The 19,805-nt window shown below is 37.6% G+C and overlaps 1 protein-coding gene and 1 pseudogene across 1 annotated transcript in view; one reads left to right on the forward strand and one right to left on the reverse strand.

Annotated features, from left to right (window-relative positions):
- SPTLC2 (serine palmitoyltransferase long chain base subunit 2) overlaps positions 1-19,805 on the reverse strand; it is a 122,643-nt gene that overhangs the window by 21,446 nt on the left and 81,392 nt on the right. The window lies entirely within an intron of this gene.
- Positions 4,311-18,166, forward strand: LOC130851123 (small ubiquitin-related modifier 1-like; annotated as a pseudogene).

A 19,805-nucleotide genomic window follows, 5' to 3' on the forward strand; every position in this document is an offset into this window, starting at 1 on the left:
ACCTGGCTGCACCAGGTCTTAGTTGCGGCATGTGGGATCTTCTTTAGTTGAGGAATGAGGGCTTTTAGTTGTAGCATGCAGGATCTAGTTCCCTGACCAGGGATCAATCCTGGGTCCCTTGCATTGGGAGCTTGTAGTCTTAGCCACTGGACTACCAAGGAAGTCCCTCTTCACCTATTTTTAAACTGAGTTGTTTAATTTGAGTTGTAAAAGTTCCTTATATATTCTGGACACTAGACCCTTATCAGATACATGGTTTGCAAAATTTCCTCCTATTCTGTGAACTGTCTATTCACTATCTTGATGGAGTATCCCTTAAAGAACAAAAGCTTTTAATTTTGATTCAGTCCAGTTTATCTATTTTTTTCTTTGGTTGCTTGTTCTTTTGGGTGTCATAACTAAGAAACCACTGCCTAATCCACAGTCATGAAAATTTTACAGCTATGTTTTCTTCTAACAGTTTTATAAATTTAGCTCTTACATTTAGGCCTTTGATCCATTTTGAGTTATTTTTGTATATGGTGTGAGGTAGGGGTCACACAATATTCCTTTGCATGTGAATATTCAGTTGTCTGAGAATCATTTTTTTAAACAGACTATTCTTTCCCCAATGAATTGTCTTGTTGAGTACCAACTAACCATAAATAGAAAAGTTTACTTTTGGATTCTCAGTTCTATTTCATGGTTTATATATCTATACTTATGCCAGGATGACAATGTCTTGTCATTACAGCTTTGGGACATGTGAGTCCCTCAACATTGTCTTCTTTCCTAAGATTATTTGGCTATTCTGGGTCTCTTTCTTTTCCATATGAATTTTATGATTAGCTTGCCAATTTCTAAAAAACAGGCAGCTGGAATTTTAATACAGATGTTGCTGAATCTATAGATCAACTTCAGAAGTATTGCTACCTTAACAATAGTAAGTCTCTCAACCCATGAGCACAGATATCCTTCCATTTATTCAGGTCTTCTTCTTGCTCATTTTTGTACATTTTTTTCCCCTTGGGTGGAATTAAGTAAATATTCTTAAAATATTGAATTGGGAAGGTAGGGCAAAAGGAAGAAATGAATAAACACATTAAATATAAAATGAAATGGTTCCTAATTTGGAATAAGAATAAATAATGTTTCTCTTTTTTTAACTTCCATCTCTAATCTCCCCTAATGGGAATGGAATGTGTTTTTCAAGTAGCTGAAAGATTACAAGTATTGGCAAGAATAAGGAACGATAAATTGCCAGTGAGACTGTAAATTGGTACTTTGTAAAAATGGGAATATACGCTGAACCCAAAGATATGCCTACTCTGTGAACCAGCAATTTCATTCCTAAGTACATATACCCAATAGTTATGTACCAAAAGGCATGGATAGGGACTTCCCTGGTGGTGCAGTGGTTGAGAATCCACCTGCCCATGCAGGAGACAGAGGTTTGATTCCTGGTCTGGGAAGATCCCACATGCTGTGGAGCAACTAAGTCTGTGTGCCACAACTACTGAGCCTGCACTCTAGAGCCCACGGGCCACAACTACTGAAGCCCGCGCACTCTACAGTCTGTGTGCCACAAGTGCTGAGCCCGCATGCTGCAACTACTGAAGCCCTTGCACCTAGAGCCTGTGCTCTGCAACAAGAGAAACCACTGCACTGAGAAGTCCGCATACCACAATGAAGAGTAGCCTTTGCTTGCCACAACTAGAGAAAAGCCTGTGCGCAGCAACGAAGACCAAACACAGTCAAAAAAATAAATAAAATAAAAAACAAAACAAAAAACCAAAAGGCATAGATAAGAATGTCACTCTTAATAACAGCCAAAATCAGGAAACAACCCAGTTTCCATCAGCAGAATGAAAAAACTGATATATTCAAACAACGGGTTACTGGACAGCAATGAAAATGAATTATCGTTCCAAAATATGTGAATGAATCTCAAAGATATATGATGAATAAAATACACTAGATTCAAGAGTGATTATATGTACTGTAGGTAAGATTCCATTTATATAAAGTTCAAGGATAGGCAAAACATATATAGTGATAGAAGTCAAAACAGTGGTTACCTTTGGCAAGGAGGAATGAATTGGGAAGAGGCACAAGATAACCTTCTGGGATACTGAAAATGTTCTACAACATGATCTGGGTGGTGATTAGACAAGTGTGTATTTATTCATTGAACTGTATGCCCAAGATTCCTGCACTTTACTGTATGAACGTCAATACTTCAATAAAAATAAATTTTAATTACTTGGGAAATAAAGTAGAAAAAAAACTGGAACGAGGTTATATTTCTGATCTCTCACTTTATAATCTTAAGTATATCTAACTACTATTTAATAATCACCTTTTTACTTGAAAAAAAAAACTAAAACAGAACCAAAAGGCATAGATAAGAATGTCACTCTAGACATTACAGGGGTGGGCTTAAGCATTCTCCTCTTAGCCTCTGTTGTTTAAGACAAATCTGAAAAAAAAACACCAAAATTTTTAGTGCTGGGTGTTCCACGAATTTGTAAGACAGGAGAAGTGTTATGAAAACAGAACTTCTGATTTAAAGCCCTTGCCTTGAGGCAGGGAATGAAAGCATAAAGGGACTGGCCTTTCCCTTCTTTCCTTTTTAAAAAAATCATATGAATGAATGAACAAATTAGACAATGCTGGCAAAAATATTTATTTTTCATCTGTGCATCTACTTTCTTTCCCATAAAGTCATTTTCCCCTTAGATATTTTAGTATTAGTTTTTCTTTTTCTTCTTTCTTTTGGCTGCCTTGGGTCTTCATTGCTGCTCACTGGCTTTCTCTAGTTGTGAGCAGGGACTACTCTTCATTGCAGTGTATGGGCTTCTCAGTGTGGTGGCTTCTCTGTTGCAGGGCACAGGCTCTAAGCATGAGGGCTTCAGCAGCTGTGGCACGTGGGCTTAGTTGCTCTGTGGCATGTGGGATCTTCCCAGACCAAGGATCAAACCCGTGTCCCCTGTATTTGCAAGCGGATTCTCAACCACTGAGCCACCAGGGAAGTCTTAGTATTAGTCGTCAACAGGGAGAGGTTGATAAAAAGCTGGCACAAAGTATTACTAACAAATCTAGTTCAGAATGCCTACTGGAAGATTGCCTTTTAGGAGAGCTATGGGACACTATAATTAAAATTATTAGGGGGGACTTCCCTGGCGGCACAGTGGTTAAGAATCTGCCTGCCAATGCAGGGGACAAAGGTTCAAGCCCTGGGCCGGGAAGATCCCACATGCTGCGGAGCAACTAAGCCCATGCACCACAACTACTGAGCCTGTGCTCTAGAGCCAGCAAGCCACAACTATTGGGCCTGCATACCACAACTACTGAAGCTCTCGCCCCTAGAGCCTGTGCTCCGCAACAAGAGAAGCCACCGCAACAGGAAGTGCACGTACAACAATGAAGAGTAGCCCTCACTTGCCGCAACTAGAGAAACCCTGTGCAGCAATGAAAATCCAACAGTCAATAAATTAATTAATTAATTAAAAAAATTATTTAGGGTGCAATGGAGTCAGAACTCTTCAGCAAAGAAAAAGTTAAAGTGACACGGCTGTAATACTAAAGCACAAACAAATGCTTCATGTTCACTGAAAATGTCAATTTTAGATTAAAAATGTTTAAATGTCTTTGGGTGAGCATAATAACAATATAATACAACAAAGCTTCTCCTGAAACTGTGCTTTCTAGGAAGACTGGAATCTTAAATCCTGAACACCAATTTGGTAATACTGGCAAGATAACTTCTTAGGACTAACACTTTTGCTGAATTAGAACAGAAGATAGATTCTTTTGGAAAGTAGAGGATTTGACTTCCATTTTAAAAAGGGGTAAAGCTGAGCAAAAAGAGTATATGCAGAGAGACAGCTTAAGGAAGGCTGGATTTGTACCAGAGCTTAAGATGTTCCTGAACTAAATAAACCTTAGGTAAACAGAACATTCCTTACATATGCAAGCATATCCTTTAATAGGGAGAATTGCTGGGATTCCTGACTCCACTTAATCAGGAAATCAGAGTTCCAAAATTAACTTTTACTTCTTCCGAGAAAGGGGAAGTGGGTTGGCAAGTGAACACTTAGATCTGACACCAACAGCAGTAAGAATTATTTTGTAGTCTCTGAATTTGGAGGGAACCCAGTGGAAACCAACTGAATTTTAAATCCCTATTATAACTGCTACCTATTTTCATTAAAATAAATACACACATCTATAAAAGTAGAGAACATGTAAATTTGTTCCACATCTTATTACTTACTCCATATAAATGAGGAACTAGTGCATCAAATTCAATATTGTCAATTAAAACAAAAATGGTCATATTTGAGAAGGATGACCAATTTATATTGGTAAGTCTGTCAAAGTAAGAGTTAAAAAAAACTGCATATACAGTAGTTGTGTATATGCTTCGGGATTTCTTAGAGAAACTTAAAAACAAACATTAAAGAAGCTGAATTTGTTGACGCTACTAACATTTTTTTAAGCCTCAGGGCAGCCTAACTTTAAGATATAAAACTATTTAAAAAAAAGAAATCTTGTACATAAAAATAATAAAGATTTCATTTATTTCAGTATATATTTGCTGAAGATACAGGAGATACAAAAGTGGTCTAACAGTCATTACACCAAAGGCAAAAACCTCAGCAGGAAAATTATATAGAAAGGGGACAATATATTATATACTAGGTAAACATACATTAAACAAATCTATCCTGAGCACCCACCCACTATGTGCCAGACACTGCTCTAGGCCCTGGGTAGACTGTATGGAATAAAAGACACAAAAACCCTTGCCTGCTTGGAGCTCCATAAAGCATCAAGGCCCAAAAAGCAAAAGCACACCTGGCACTTCCAAGGACCAAGTAAACCAGTGTGGTTGGAGCTGAGCTAAGGGGGGGAAGAGTGGGACCAGGGGAGGTTGACAGAGGGCCAAATAAGAAGGGCCTCACAGGTCTTCATGTTAAGACTCTGACTTTAAGAAGCAGAAGCCCTCTGGGAGGGTTCTTAAACAAGATTGACATGATCTCCTGTGTTTCAACAGGATCACCCTGAATGCTATATTTAGAACAGAGTCAAAGACAAAGGCAGAGAGTGCACCGGAGAGATGACTGTGGCTTGGACTAGGGTGACAGCAATAGGTATAAAAAGTGGATGGAGGATATATTTTGAAGGTAGACTGAATTGTTACAAAATGCTTAAAGCACATAGAGGATGCTAAATAAATACTTAATGAAAGAAAGGATCTTGAAAAGAGGGAGCAACCAATATAAGTTAGAGTACTCAGGAAAGGCATCAGTCATAAAACTTTACTGGAACTCTGCATGGAAATCTCCTATTCCTAATTTTCAGAGCTGTTTATTTATCGTAATCCTTTTGAGCCATTTTTTGCTTGACTGATCCCTCTACTATGACTGGTTATTAAATCCAGGTGAAAGTAGACAGGAGTCTAAGTCAAATAAATAACAGTGGGGATGGATACAGAGAAGTAAAGAGGTTCAAAGATACTAAGGAGGCACAATCCACAGGCTCTGGTGATTAAGTACATGGAATAAAGAAAGAGAGAAAATATAATAACGGTTTCTTTTCTGGACAACTTCATGAATAAAGATGCCATTATCTGAAATAGGAAACACAAAAGAAAAAGCAGGTTTGAGGGGAGGCAAATGAAAAAGGCTGAAAACGTTAAAGACAAAACAATTCTGAGGAACAAGTATTTCTGGAGTCTAAAGGTTTAAATATAATATATCAAGGTTACTGCTTCCAAACTTGTATTGGCATAATAAAAGTTAATTACTATTTGGGATGATGAAAAGGTTCTGGAAATAGATAGTGGTTATGGCTGTACAACACTGGAAAATGTACTTAATGCCACTGAACTGCAACTGGTTACAATGTTACATACATTTTACCACAATATCACTTATTAGAGGTAAATTCAGTTTTTAATTGATGTAATTCATATATAATCCACCCATTTAGAGTATACAATTCAACTTTTTTAAGTATAGAGAGTTGTGCAACCATTACAATAATTAATTTTAGAATATTTTCATCATCCCCCAAAGAAACCAGACCCATTAGCAGTCAATCATTCCCCATTTCACCCAAATCTTTCCAGCCTATATGTCATATTTAAGCAATGCTTAAATACAACTTAGATACAACTCTACTGATGAAAATTCCTATAGACAATTTTTCTGCAGTTTAGATGAAAATCATGCAAATCAGTAAATACAAGCAATTTGTTTTTTCATGTTGTTTGTTTTATTATCTTCTACCAATGTTTATGTATATTTCTAATCTTTAAAAGTTCCAAAAGAACCGAAAGTACTGTAAAAGATGAAGGACAGAAATTTAAAAATTAAGTTATGAGAAAATTCCTAGCACATTTTAAGACATGCCTCTACTCTGTACCTCATTAATTTGCTCCTGTTTATAAGGTCCCATTTCTGTTCTTATACCTTTCATGTGTGATCTTATGTCCTCAGAACTACAAACTCTGAGGGCAAATACTACGTTTTCCTCCCCCCAGGAATATACAGCAGACATTTAAGATGAATTTTTCTGAGAAAATGAAAATCCTCTCATGTGTTCAAACTAATTTGAATTCCACAGAAGAATTACCTATATTCAATTACATTAAGGCAAATAATAATGAAATATCTAGGAATTCCCTGGCAGTCCAGTAGTTAGGGCTCCGCCCTTTCATTGCCAAGGGCACAAGTTCAATCCCTAGTCGGGGAACTAAGATCCCACAAGCTGCATGGCACAACCAAAGAAAAAGAAGAGAGAGAGAAAAAAGAAAAAAGGAAAATTAAATATTTAATACACAGAGAGTATTCTGGCACTAAACAGCCAGTTCAAATCCTGGCTCCACCACCTAGTAACTCTGTGTTTTTAGATAAGCAACTTACCACTCAGTTGCCTAATTTTATAAAAGAAGAATTATACCTAATACTTGTTCTGAGAATTTAATGAAAAGAATAGTAATCAGTACATGGTGAACATAATATATGTCTACTATTATGTATTTCCCTCCTTGTAGTTTCCTCAAATCTTCTTGGTAACTTGAAACTTTAGTTTTGCTAAGTTAAATGATGGGAATTCACTGAATTTCTAGGTCATTTCCAAATAAGATAAAATACTAAAACATTAATTGCTAAACAAGTCTAAGTTCACCTACATTTTACCTCTTATTACAGAGACTAAATATGTGTGGGTCTATTAGTAAATCCGTGCATCTTGTGCCTTATTGAAAGACTGTACTATGAAGTAGCATGTGTTTCTAGAAATTATGTTTGTCAATCTACAGAATGCTAATGTAAAAGACAGTTCATAATTGCTTGTCTTAGGGCTTCCTAGGTGGCGCAGTGGTTAAGAATCCGCCTGCCAATGCAGGGGACACAGGTTCGATCCCTGCTCCAGGAAGATCCCACATGCCACGGAGCAACTAAGCCCGTGTGCCAAAAAAACAAACAAACATAATTGCTTATGTCTTAGTTTTTATTAGAAATTAAGGCTTCTAAGGATTAAAAATTCTAATTAATATATGTAATTAAAACAACTAAAATTAAAAAGGAAAACATCTTCTGCAAGGAAAATTTTTTTAAAGGTATAAGGAATGTAAAGCATTTTGTTAAGGGAAGAGAAAGTGATTTTGTCCTAAAGCTGGTTATTTCTAAATGGGAAAGAAAATAAGTGGCAAGCTAAAATGGATATAGAAAGCTGTAGGAGATTTGTGAAAAAAGAAATCTTGAGAAAAGAATTTTATGTGTGGTCACAACTAGCTGAGATTAGAATGAATTTCATTAAGTGAATGAGTTTTAGTATCAAAAGTAAGCTGGTACAAAATCAAAATTTGGTTTTTCTTTATGTCAAAAGGACAAAATTATTCCCCTATTTGTCTGCTCTTAATAATAAGAAATTATAAAAGACAGATTCTATGTTTTGTCAAAATAACCACTTACATTCTATGTTGTCTTTATCAGATCTTTGATTATTTAAGTAAACCTAGTCCTCTCAATATTAAAAGAGCTAAGTTTTGCTCAGTATTATATAACCTTCTATAATTGCCTGTGAAATCTTTGTTACTTTGATTAAATGGATAACTAAGCATTGTTCCACAGGGACCTATGATCCTATCTGACAAAGCGTTTTTAAAACTTTCGATATTTTTGACAAATCTCCCAAAATAAAACTTTAAATAAAGTCTTTTTTGATTTAGAACTAACTTTGAAATATTATTTCAAGGCCTCTGAAATATCTCAAAGATTGGTTCTCCCTCTCCTTATAAAATGAGATAACTAGGCTTATTTCATATATTAAATTATATGGGAAGCATTTCCAAATAAGTAATACTAAGCCTTCTTTATTGTTGTGTCTGTATAGATATATGTTAAAAGTATTTCAGAAACTATGTGAAATTCCTAGAAATCTGATATGTCCTGGAATAATGTTATCAGTCATAATTCTAGTTATTATCTTAAAATGTTGTATGTCACAGAAATAACCTAATTTCTTTGTGAACTGCACTGTAATCAGATCTTTAACCATGCCACCTTGAGGTCTTTTGTCATTTTCAGAGAGTTATTGCTTTATTCTGATGCTTTTACGAATAAGCTTCATATTCAGAGAGATTCATGGAAGGGACTCTGACACTCTAGATACGCGTTTCTGATAATCTCTCAGATCATACCATCGAACTGGGTAAGAATTTACAGAACTCTAACTTAGAAACTGATAACTTTATAAAACTGCTAACAAAAGATCAAAATCATGAATTAATCCCACGGGAATAAATGAACTAATGAGGAAGATTGTTATTATGACTTTTTGTTTTAAATACTGCCAGTTCTTTTACGTTTTGGTCTTCCAGACTTAGGAAACCTCTTCTCTCAAGCTATTTATAACTTGTAACAATTAATTAAGTACACCTTTGTAAACAAAGATGAAACATTAATTTTTTCTCCCTACCTGATCCCTCTATAATTTGGAAATTCTTAGTGAGTATTCTTATTTTGATGGCAATATAGTTATTTGCATAAGTTTAATAAGAATCTGCTCTCCTTATAACAGGACGCAATTGGAAACACTGATTTTATTACCAAAACCTTGACTAGAATGTCATACTTAAGATTATGTATAAGCTCAGATATGACCAGACAGCTTTGAGGAACTAAGACTGATTCTACGGAGCCAATAAAGCCCCTTGGAAAAAACAGCCTGGTATCTTTCTTGAAAAGTTCCAGCAAAGTAGATTCAAAAGAGCCTATATGACCAATAGCTATTCATTTTTTTAAATAAATAAATTTATTTATTTATTTATTTTATTGGCTGTGTTGGGTCTTTTTTGCTGTGCACGGGCTTTCTTTTTAGTTGTGGTGAGTGGGGACTACTCTTCGTTGTGGTGTGCGGGGCTCCTCATTGCCGTGGCTTCTCTTGTTGCGGAGCATGGGCTCTAGGCACATGGGCTTCAGTAGTTGCAGCACATGGGCTCAATAGTTGTGGCTCACGGGCTCTAAAGCACAGGCTCAACAGTTGTGGCACACGGGCTTAGTTGCCCCACAGCATGTGGGATATTCCTGGAGCAGGAATCGAACCCATGTCCCCTGCATTAGCAGGCGGATTCTCAACCACTGCGCCACCTAGGAAGCCCCACCAATAGCTATTCTTGTTACACTTATGTAAATCATATGGCCAAGTTTACTAAAACCAGAATTATTTTGCAAACAAATTAGTCTTAATTTGGCTATATTTTGTAGAAATGAGGGTGATTTTAGAGAGAAAAAGTATGTTTCAATAATATACTTCTGTGGCTATCAGATTCTAGCACTGTCCACTGTCTTTTTTTTTCTTTTTTTTTTTTAATATTTATTTGTTTATTTAGTTGCGCTGGGCTAGGTAGTTGTTGCATGCAGGATCTTCGTTGCCGGGTGTGGGATCTTTAGTTGTGGCATGAGGGATTTTGTTTTTTTTTCTTTTTCTTTTTCCATTGCAGCATGCGGGCTCTTAGTTGCAGCATGCAGGATCTAGTTCCCTGGCCAGAGATCGAACCTGGGCCCCCTGCATTGGGAGCATGGAGTCTTAACTGCTGGATCACCAGGGAAGTCCCTGTCCACTGTCTTTTAAGATTTTGTTTTCTACCTGTAAACTGGATGAGACCCTGAATTCTTCTAGTTTCCTACATTTAATGCTGCCTTGGCCCCAAAGCATTACCCTTGCTTTTGCTTACTCTCAGATTTACTCCCTTAGGAAAAAATAAAAAACAGACTGTCACCATTTGAAATTGTTATTGGCAGGCCCATGAGACTAGATGAAGGAACACATGAACCTGCTATGATTAAAGGAGATCTCTTCACCTACTGCCAAGAACTAACTAAAACCTTTAAAATTAATACAAAGCTCATAGAGCAATCTTTTCACAGTGTGCCCTGGAAGATGAAGACCTACAACATCATAATCACGAGCCTGGTGACTATTTCTGATGGAAATGATACCTTCACAAAGATGCCCTCCAGTCTTACCAGATATTGTTAACTAACCCTTTTGCCCCTAACCCTAAGGGCACTGAATCATGGATTCACTCCTCTTGTTTAAAGAAGGCATCACCTCCTGCCTAGATTTCACAACCAATTAGAGACCCAAAACTAAAATTAACTAGACAAAGGCCAGGTAACGAAGCAGAAGATATCTGTTGGATAGCTTTCCCAAGATTCAGGACAAGGCCTATAAAATCTTCCTTTTTTATTTGCCTTTTTCCACATATCAATGCTTTTGATTCAAATGTTTTTCTTCTATGGGCACAATCATATGCTAAGTTTTATAATGAATCTAATTGTTGGATTTGTGGACAACCTTGTCCAGCACTTCTAGATTACCTTGGAGGATACCTCTGCTGCAAGGATCCTAGTGGTTGGCTTTAAGAAATTTCATCTTAGAGGAAAGAAATGCCAGAAGTACTCTAAAAACCAGAGACACCACTAACTGGAACCCACATGAATGGCCTACCACCTGACCTTAAACAAATCTGGATGTTGTTATTTGTTTACATTTGTTTTCTCTTAATGCTACCAGGGTCCAATCTCAGGAAACTAGAACTGAAGAATATTAGCTCTCATCTTTTGCGGGCAGCACTCCCCAATTATGGGATGGATTTATATGATTAACACCAGGTTACAGACATCTGAGTACCAAAGCTCTGTATGTTGCTTAATCTTACAAAGAACTTACCTAATAAGACCCAATGTCTCAGATGGGAACCATGTGATTCTTGTACTGCAACTATCACTTTAAAAGCTAGTGATTCATTTGGAACTGATTGGGACAGATGACCCAGTGTTTATTGAGCAGCCCCAAATGGAACCAAATGGCTTTGTGGAACTAATCTCTGTCCCTCGCTCCCTCTTGGGCATACAGGTGGCTAGGGAAATTAGGGTTTTCCTCGACTCAAGAGCATACTCGCACAACCCTCAACACAGCTTCTGCAAATTACCTCCTTGTTAAAAGCAAAACGATGGGTTAGGTTAGTCTTTTACTTGTATGATCATCTGGCAGCTGCTTTTGTTCCCTCAATGGGACTTGAAGATATCATTGTTCATATAGAAGTTTTAACCAGATTTACTCAACAAGCTATAAATCTTTAAACTCTGAAGTATCTTTAACAAGAAAAGCAGTCTGACAAAATTGGGTGGCTCTTGACATTACTACGGCCTCTCAAGGTGGTACCTGTGTTATAATACAAACTGAATATTGTGTTTTTATACAAGATGAATCATTTCATTTCACCTACTTAGTAAGTCAAAAAAAAAAAAGCAGGTAAATGCTATAAATGATTTGATGCCCAGTCTCGGAGAAATAGTAAAAGGCTGGTTAGGCTCAAATGGAAGTTGGCTAAAATCTTTGCTTGTGACATCACTATTGCTTCTTGCATTATTAATTACTGCCTGTGAATTCTGTAAGTTACTAATGCTTTGTATCTCTCACTGCTGTACTATGACACCCTCCACAGGAATAATGATAGCTCACTGTCTAGACATGAGTAATTACTGCTATAAGATTCCTCCTGATGAAGATCCATGGCTGTTTTGGATGCTGCCTAGGACTCACTTCCTAGATGGTTCCATGCTGCTCAAATGCAGCTAGAAGCTCACTAAAAGCACACCTCTTGTGCAACCACCTCTTTCCCTCCTCCATGAGACATGGCTTTCTGGGAGTGAGCTTTCCCAAGTGCCAAGGAAGTTGATACAGATACCAAATAACCAAATGGTTGATCATCAATGCTTTCCAAAGAAAGATCTCAATCAAAAGGGGGAAATGCAGAAGGAAAATAAAAATTGAGTCAGTACTGCTTAAGGAAGCTCTCTAAAACTGCCAGAAGGCCAATGAGGAAATGTGACTTATGCACATTTCAGCCTGGATGGAATATGACCTTTAGACCACATACTGTCCTAATGAAGGCATCCAGAAGATCTGCCAGAAACTCAAGATACTTACTGGACACTTCACCTAGAATAACTCACGATTCCTTAAGGACAAATATTTCCTAACTTGTGCCAGAGCCAGTCACAATTCTTACCACGCAACTTTTAACAACCTTGTTAAAAAGTTTTTAACTTTTTGCCTTTATAAGCCCCTGACTCTTTCTGTTCCCTACACTCTTTTGGTTTTACACAAAGCTGTGTCTCCTGAACTGCAATTCTTAAGACTCCAAATAAAGCTCTTTGTTCTTTGCAGCCTCAATACTGGTTACTGTTTCACAATAATAAAGTGTGTCTGCAATCACTTTAAATATACAGAAGAACAAATCAGTTCAACCAAAAGCAGCCCATTCTTCTGTCAAAAGTCACCTCTCTCAAGCAATGCCTTATGGTGGTCTATTTTCATTTAAATTAGCAATACAGAGATCCTTATACACAGACTGCATGATCTGGATATACATGTAACCTCTTTTAGGAGGGGTGGGGTCTGTAGCAAAATGGATTCCAGCATAATCCTTATGGAGATGTACTTTCAGAAAGGAACAGAAATGACTGCTTCTCTTCCTGAATCCCCTGGAGTCATGACATGCTTTTGGCAATACCACTGTTTCTTGTAAGTACTATTCTTACAATTACTGGTGAAAACTGCCAGGCTGCAGTGACATCTATATAATGCTTCATATAGTTCAAAGGCTTTAACTAATTAACCTTATTTCTTGCTGATTGTTTACTAGCTCTGTCTTCAACCATTTCTTTGAAGAAACCTCCAGAAGTTATAAAATGTGCATCTGAATGCCTGACATAATCCATTCCTCATTTGTGTGACAGCTCTATCACTTGCACACATTTGTGTTACTTACAGGTCAAAACTGTCAGAACACAAAACACACAACAGAACGAGAAGATTGCATGGAGTACATCATCAGTGCTCAAGTTGGATTGAGAAAGCACCTCCTGCCCAGGAGTATGTCTTCTATGAGAGCAATTCCCAATGCTTGGGAAGGTAACTGGCTAGATATGTAATGAGCAGGACCCTCTGGAGCCTTCCCAGAACAGACCCTCCCCCCATATCCTCTGCTTTAGCTCCTCTCTAAAAGTACCTAGATAATAGTATCTGATGCACATTTCCTGAGTTGTTTTACAGATACACATAGCCCCCAGGCCTACTGAAGCCTAAGGATTGATAATATTAACTAACCCCTGTGATACCACTCTGTTACCTCACCTTCAACCAGTCAGAGAACTGTGCACAAGCTAATCACATACCCTGGGACTCCCCTCCCTCACCTTGCCTTAAAATGCTTTTGCTGAAACCATCAGGGAGCTTTGGGTATTTTGAGAACTAGCTGTCCTGAACTCCTTGCTTGTCACCCTGCAATAAATGCTGCACCTTCCTTCACCACAGCCCAGTGTTAGCAGACTGGCTTACACAAAAGGACAGAAGTTCGGTTCTGTAACAAACTCAAGGTTAAATGGCTCTTAAAACAAGGAATGGGGTCAGGGGGAGAGAGAATTAACAAGAAACAGTAACAGAATGGCTTATTTTATTTTGTTTTTTAAAGAAAAATACTTCAATGGTGATCATTTTGTAATGTACTGAAATACTGATTTGAATCACTGTGTTGTACACCAGGAAATAACATAGTGCTGTAGGCTACTGATACTTCAGAAACAATGAAACTCATATGAAAAGGCAGGAGGTAGAGAGAGGGAAAACTGGATGAAGGCAAAGGTACAAACTTCCAGTTATAAGATAAATAAGTACTAGGGAATGTAATGTACAACAATGGTTAATATAATTAACACCACTGTGTGCTATATATGAGTTGTTAAGAGAGATTTAAATCCTAAGAGTTCTCGTCACAAGGAAAAAATTTTTTCCTTTTATTTTGTACCTATATGAGATGATGAATGTTCACTAAACTTATCGTGGTAATCATTTCACAATGTATTTAAGTCAAATCATTATGCTGTACACAAACAGTGCTATTTGTTCAATGTCAATTATATTTCAATAAAACTAGAAGAAAAAAAAGAAAAAAGAAAAGCACTTCAGAGAGAATTAACATTGTAACAAATGAGCCTGACAAGGGGTGTTATCAGAAGAAGGCATGCACAGGAAATGCAGGCAAAAATGGAACACTTCACTTGTCATAATGACAAGATTCTCAACTTGAAGATATGTATCACTTCTTTAGGCTTTGTGAGAGCTCCCATTTAGGGAGGATTCACAAGCTGGCAGACCTCTCGCGGTGTGACTGCCTTATCTTGTGTGATTCATAAGCACCATCAAACACTGTGCAGGAGGGGAAGTATCCTAGCAGAACCATCTATTTTTTGTTCTTGCCAAAATCATGGAGTAAATTCTAACAACCCTACAATGAAACTGTCCCCCCAAACTGCTAAAAAGGCAATTAATATGTCATTTTCTGCCCTCCCATAAATGACTACTAGTCAAACTCTTCTAATCCTGTGGATTTATAATTATAATTTATTTTTAATTGTATGCCATTGCTAAAAATAACACTAACAAAATTATTATTTGTATATATGTATCTTATTTGTATATATGTGTATATATGTGCATGCAAAAGAAATCTGTAGACTATATGCCAAATAACTGACACTGGTTATTCCTGTTTATTTTCTGTGACATATATGTGGGTTTTTGAAAATGAGCATGTATTGTTTCCATGAACAAAATAAGAATGAATGAATAGGTGAATACATTTAAATGTAGTATTAAAGGGAGCTCTCTGGCAGTCCAGTGGTTAGGACTCAGTGCTTTCACTGCCGTAGGCCTGGGTTCAATCCCTGGTTGGAGAACTAAGATCCTGCAAACCATATGGTGTGACAAAAAATAAAAAAAAAATTTAAAAAAAATTTTTTTAAAATGTATTAAAAATTCCATATTTGGGATCCTTAACAGACTGATCCCCAGGGACTTCCCTAGTGGCGCAGGGGTTAAGAATCTGCCTGCCAATGCAGGGGACACAGATTCAATCCCTGGGCTGAGAAGATCCCACATGCCGAGGAACAACTAAGCCTGTGTGCCACAACTACTGAGCCTGCGCTCTAGAGCCCGTGAGCCACAACTACTGAGCCCATGTGCCACAGCTACTAAAGTCCATGTGCCTAGAACCCATGCTCCACAATAGGAAGCCACTGCACTGCAATCAAGAGTAGTCCCCGCTTGTCACAACTAGAGAAAGCCTGCATGCAGCAACGAAGACCCAACGCAGCCAAAAATAATAAATCTTAAAAAAAAGAGACTGATCCCCGAATAGAATTGCATATATTCATGCAGCAAGAGGACTCAAACAAAATAAAACTATATATAAAAAGAATTCCAAAATCAGAGCTTAAATCAGTACATAAAAACACATCTTCATATTTGTAGAGATAAACATAAACTCCACATCCATCAGAGTCTTACTTGTTGGGCCCTTACTTTTATTAATTAAAATCATATAACAAAGTTCCCAAATTAATTCCTTTGATCTTTCTGGCTGTTACTGAAGATCTTACTTTCTAGCAAATTGCCAAGGGTATAAACATCAGGTAGGGGACTAACTAAAAATCAATTAATGCACAGAAACTAAAATACAAAGTTAACTGAACTTAATAGCGTAACACTGTCAACATTCCAAGGGAACAGAGTTTAGAACCGAAAGCTGGGTCTTCACTGCCAAGCCCAATACGGAGAAGAAAAAGTTGACAGGCTTAGACAGAGTTTATTCATTTATTATCCTGAAGCTGAAAAACATTAAAGGCTAATTTTAGTATTCAAAAAAAAGTAAGCTAATCAACTGAGGATACTGTGAAGGCTAATTTTATGTGTCACCCTGATTGGGCTTCGTGGGCCCCAAATATTTAGTCAAACGTTATTCTGTATGTGTCTGTGAGGGTATTTTGAATGAGAGTAACATTTAAACTGCTCCTTGTAGGTAAGCCACATCCAATTAGTTGAAAGCCTAAATAGGACAAAGAGGCCTTCTCAGTTAAGAAAGAATTTCTCCTGTCTGGCTGTTAAGGTGGGACATCTTTTCTTCCCCCCTCTGTCGTCATAGCTGAACTGAAGCATCAGCTCTTCCTGGATCTTGAGACAGATGGCATCTGGACTAGATCATCTGGGTCTCCAGTTTGCCTGCTCTAGATCTTGAGTCTTGCCAGTCTCTATAACTGCGTGAGCCCACTCCTTGTATCATCTTTCTCTCCCTCTTTCCCTCTACCTCCCTGTAAAAATACTGCACAAGAAAAGTCCAGCAAATTCTTTATGATGATGATTTAGCACTGATGCCTTAGAAAGCTTGGAATCCTCGCCAAGAGACAGCAATCTATTTTTTTTTTAATCTATTTGTTTTATTGGCTGTGTTGGGTCTTTTTTTTGCTCTGCACGGGCTTTCTTTAGTTGCGGTGAGTGGGGGCTACTCTTCATTGTGATGCGCGGGCTCCTCATTGCTGTGGCTTCTCTTGTTGTGGAGCACGGGCTCTAGGCGCGTGAGCTTCAGTAGTTGCAGCACATGGGCTCAATAGTTGTGGCTCATGGGCTCTAAAGCGCAGGCTCAATAGTTGTGGCGCACGGGCTTAGTTGCTCTGTGGCATGTGGGATATTCCTGGAGCAGGGATTGAACCCGTGTCCCCTGCCTTGGCAGGCGGATTCTCAACCACTGCGCCACCTAGGAAGCCCCCCAGCAATCTATTTCTGACCAAGTTACTCAAGGCCCAATGGGACTGAGATGATACTTAATAGAACATTTTCTTGAATAATGGCCATACTTTTACTTAGAAGTTAAAAATCACTTCTAACTGCTGTTAGAGGCACTTATCTTCTACTCTTTTCTACTTCTCTCCACAAATGGCCACAATCCCCAGTACTACCATTTGAAGTATAAGCATAGAACTGGAAAGAATAGTAACCCATACAATTACCGTATTTCACTTAAATGGTTTTGGTTATAAAGAAAAGATAAGAACCACTCTCCATATCAAATATAAAAATGACCAAGTACTTCTTTTATCCTTATCAGCTGCAAAAACAAACAGCTCTCTAGGTCTCTGGGAATAGAGCACCCTGTCACTGATGGAGTATTGTTCAGGAAAAACTAAATGGTAGACATTAGTCAAAATCACATACAGCAGCAAATTATTTTTAGAATAAAAAATCTTGTAGCCATGCTTTCTCTATACATCCCCACAAGAGCAGGGCTTGCTAAATAATTCAAAACTGAGTGAGTAGGAGGCGTAGAGGAAGCCCCTCTAGCCGAGGTGTTGTGCTGTGGGGAACAGAGACATATTTGCAAACCCTGGAGCGAGGTTCTGCCTACCCGAGGCTGCTGCTGTGTGGAGAACCTAGGGGAAGCCACCATCACCGCGTCTGACCAGGAGGCAAAACCTTCGACTAAGGACTTGGGGGATAAGAAGGAAGGAGAATATATTAAACTCAAAGTCATGGGACAGGATAGCAGTGAGATTCACTTCAAAGTGAAAATGATGACACATCTCAAGAAATTCAAAGAATCAAACTGTCAAAGACAGGGAGGGTCCATGAACTCAGCTTTCTCTTTGAAGGTCAGAGAACTGCTGATAGTCACACTCCGAAAGAACTGGGAATGGAGGAAGATGTGACTGACGTTTATCAGGAACAAACAGGGAGTCATTCAATGGTTTGGATATTCTTTTTATTTTTTTCCCTTAATCCTTTTTTATTTTTAAAAATAGTTCTTTTGTAATGTGGTGTTCAAAACAGAATTGAAAACTGGCACCCCATTTCTTTAAAACATCTGGTAATTTGAATTCCAGTGCCTATTATTCATTATTGTTTGTTTCATTGTGCTGGTTTTTGGTGATCAAACCTCAGCCCCCTTCATATCACCCTCTCCTTTCTAAAAATTACATGTGTACACAGAAAGGCCGCCTTTTCCAGGACTGTGCATTTGTGGGCTTGTGATAAATAAGAACGGCTAATGTGAGTGTTCTTAATGACTTTCTAATTGGCCCTGAAGTTCTAGCATGTGATTGCTTCACTCCTGGATTATGACTTGCAGTGGGAGATGGAAGTTTTTCAGAGAACTAAACTATTGAAAAATGTCCTTCCCTTAACCTGAAGCTAGTTTTAAAATCTGAGGGTCTGGACCAAAAGAACAGGAATACCAGGTTGGAATTAAGATGACAGAGGTGGTGAGAATAATAACTAACTCCAAAGATTGCTTCACTGAAGAGAAAAAGCATTTTGAGATGAAAGAAAAACCTTGTTTGAAGATCCCAGAAAAGTTCCACTTTTTGTTAGCAACTAAAGTAATTCGTGCAGAAATGCATACAACAGAACACTGCTCTTTTAGGTACTTTTTGGCCTGGGTTATGGGTTTTAAATGAACATTGTCTGTACCAGCTTGATTAAAATAAAATATTTGTTAAAAAAAAATAAATAAGTAAAGGTAAAAATGGGGGGAAAAACATTTTCTACAAATAGTAGCAAATATTTGGTACTTGTTAAAATTTTGATAATTTTTACTTATTTTATGAATCTTGTATAGATACTGAAGTTGATATTCATACCAACAGAAATATACTGATAATTAACAAGGTTAAATCATGAAGGAACTTCAACTTCATTTTATATGTGTGTGTGTGTGTGTATGTGTGTATATATATAATTTTTTTTCTTCTCACATTTAGATGATACTGGAGCGTGTCAACTGGGCAGACGAAGGATTAATTCTTAACTAGGTCATAAAGTTTTCTTTGTTAAAGAATCAGTCTCTTCTTCACTCATCTTTCTTTATTGTCAATGGTCACTCTCTTTGAACAGTTCTAAAGTGAGGGAGCTAGGCAGCAGTCAACACTTTCAACTCTCATCACAGCACTTTCTAGATCAATAAATTATACGCTTGTCACAAGTATCCAGACAGGATGCATCACAAAGAGCAGAATTTCATGGCCTCCTGGAAAGAAGCAAGAGGGACAAAAGAATGCCAGCTAACACACAAATCAACTGACCTTAAAGGTCATCCTTAGTTCTTTAACTTCGACATGAATACCTACAGAGATGTAGATAAAGATTAACATCATTATATCTAAAAATATCTTAAAATACCAAAAGGGACTGGAGAAGGAAGTAGTGATGGGAGAGAGAATAGAGCATAGGACATAAAGAAAAACATCAGTGAAGCTATTTTTAAAATCACACTATGTTGGAACTTGGATTCAACTGTTCATGTCTGTCACATGATCTCAGAGAAAGAAGGATAAAGTATCCTATTTAAAAATGTTACCTAAAACAAAAATAAAAGATATATTAGGTAAAAGGCAGGGCAGACTGCTTTTAATAAC

This window comes from Hippopotamus amphibius, chromosome 4 (genome assembly GCF_030028045.1).
Source record: "Hippopotamus amphibius kiboko isolate mHipAmp2 chromosome 4, mHipAmp2.hap2, whole genome shotgun sequence".
Classification (NCBI taxonomy): Eukaryota; Metazoa; Chordata; class Mammalia; order Artiodactyla; family Hippopotamidae; genus Hippopotamus; species Hippopotamus amphibius.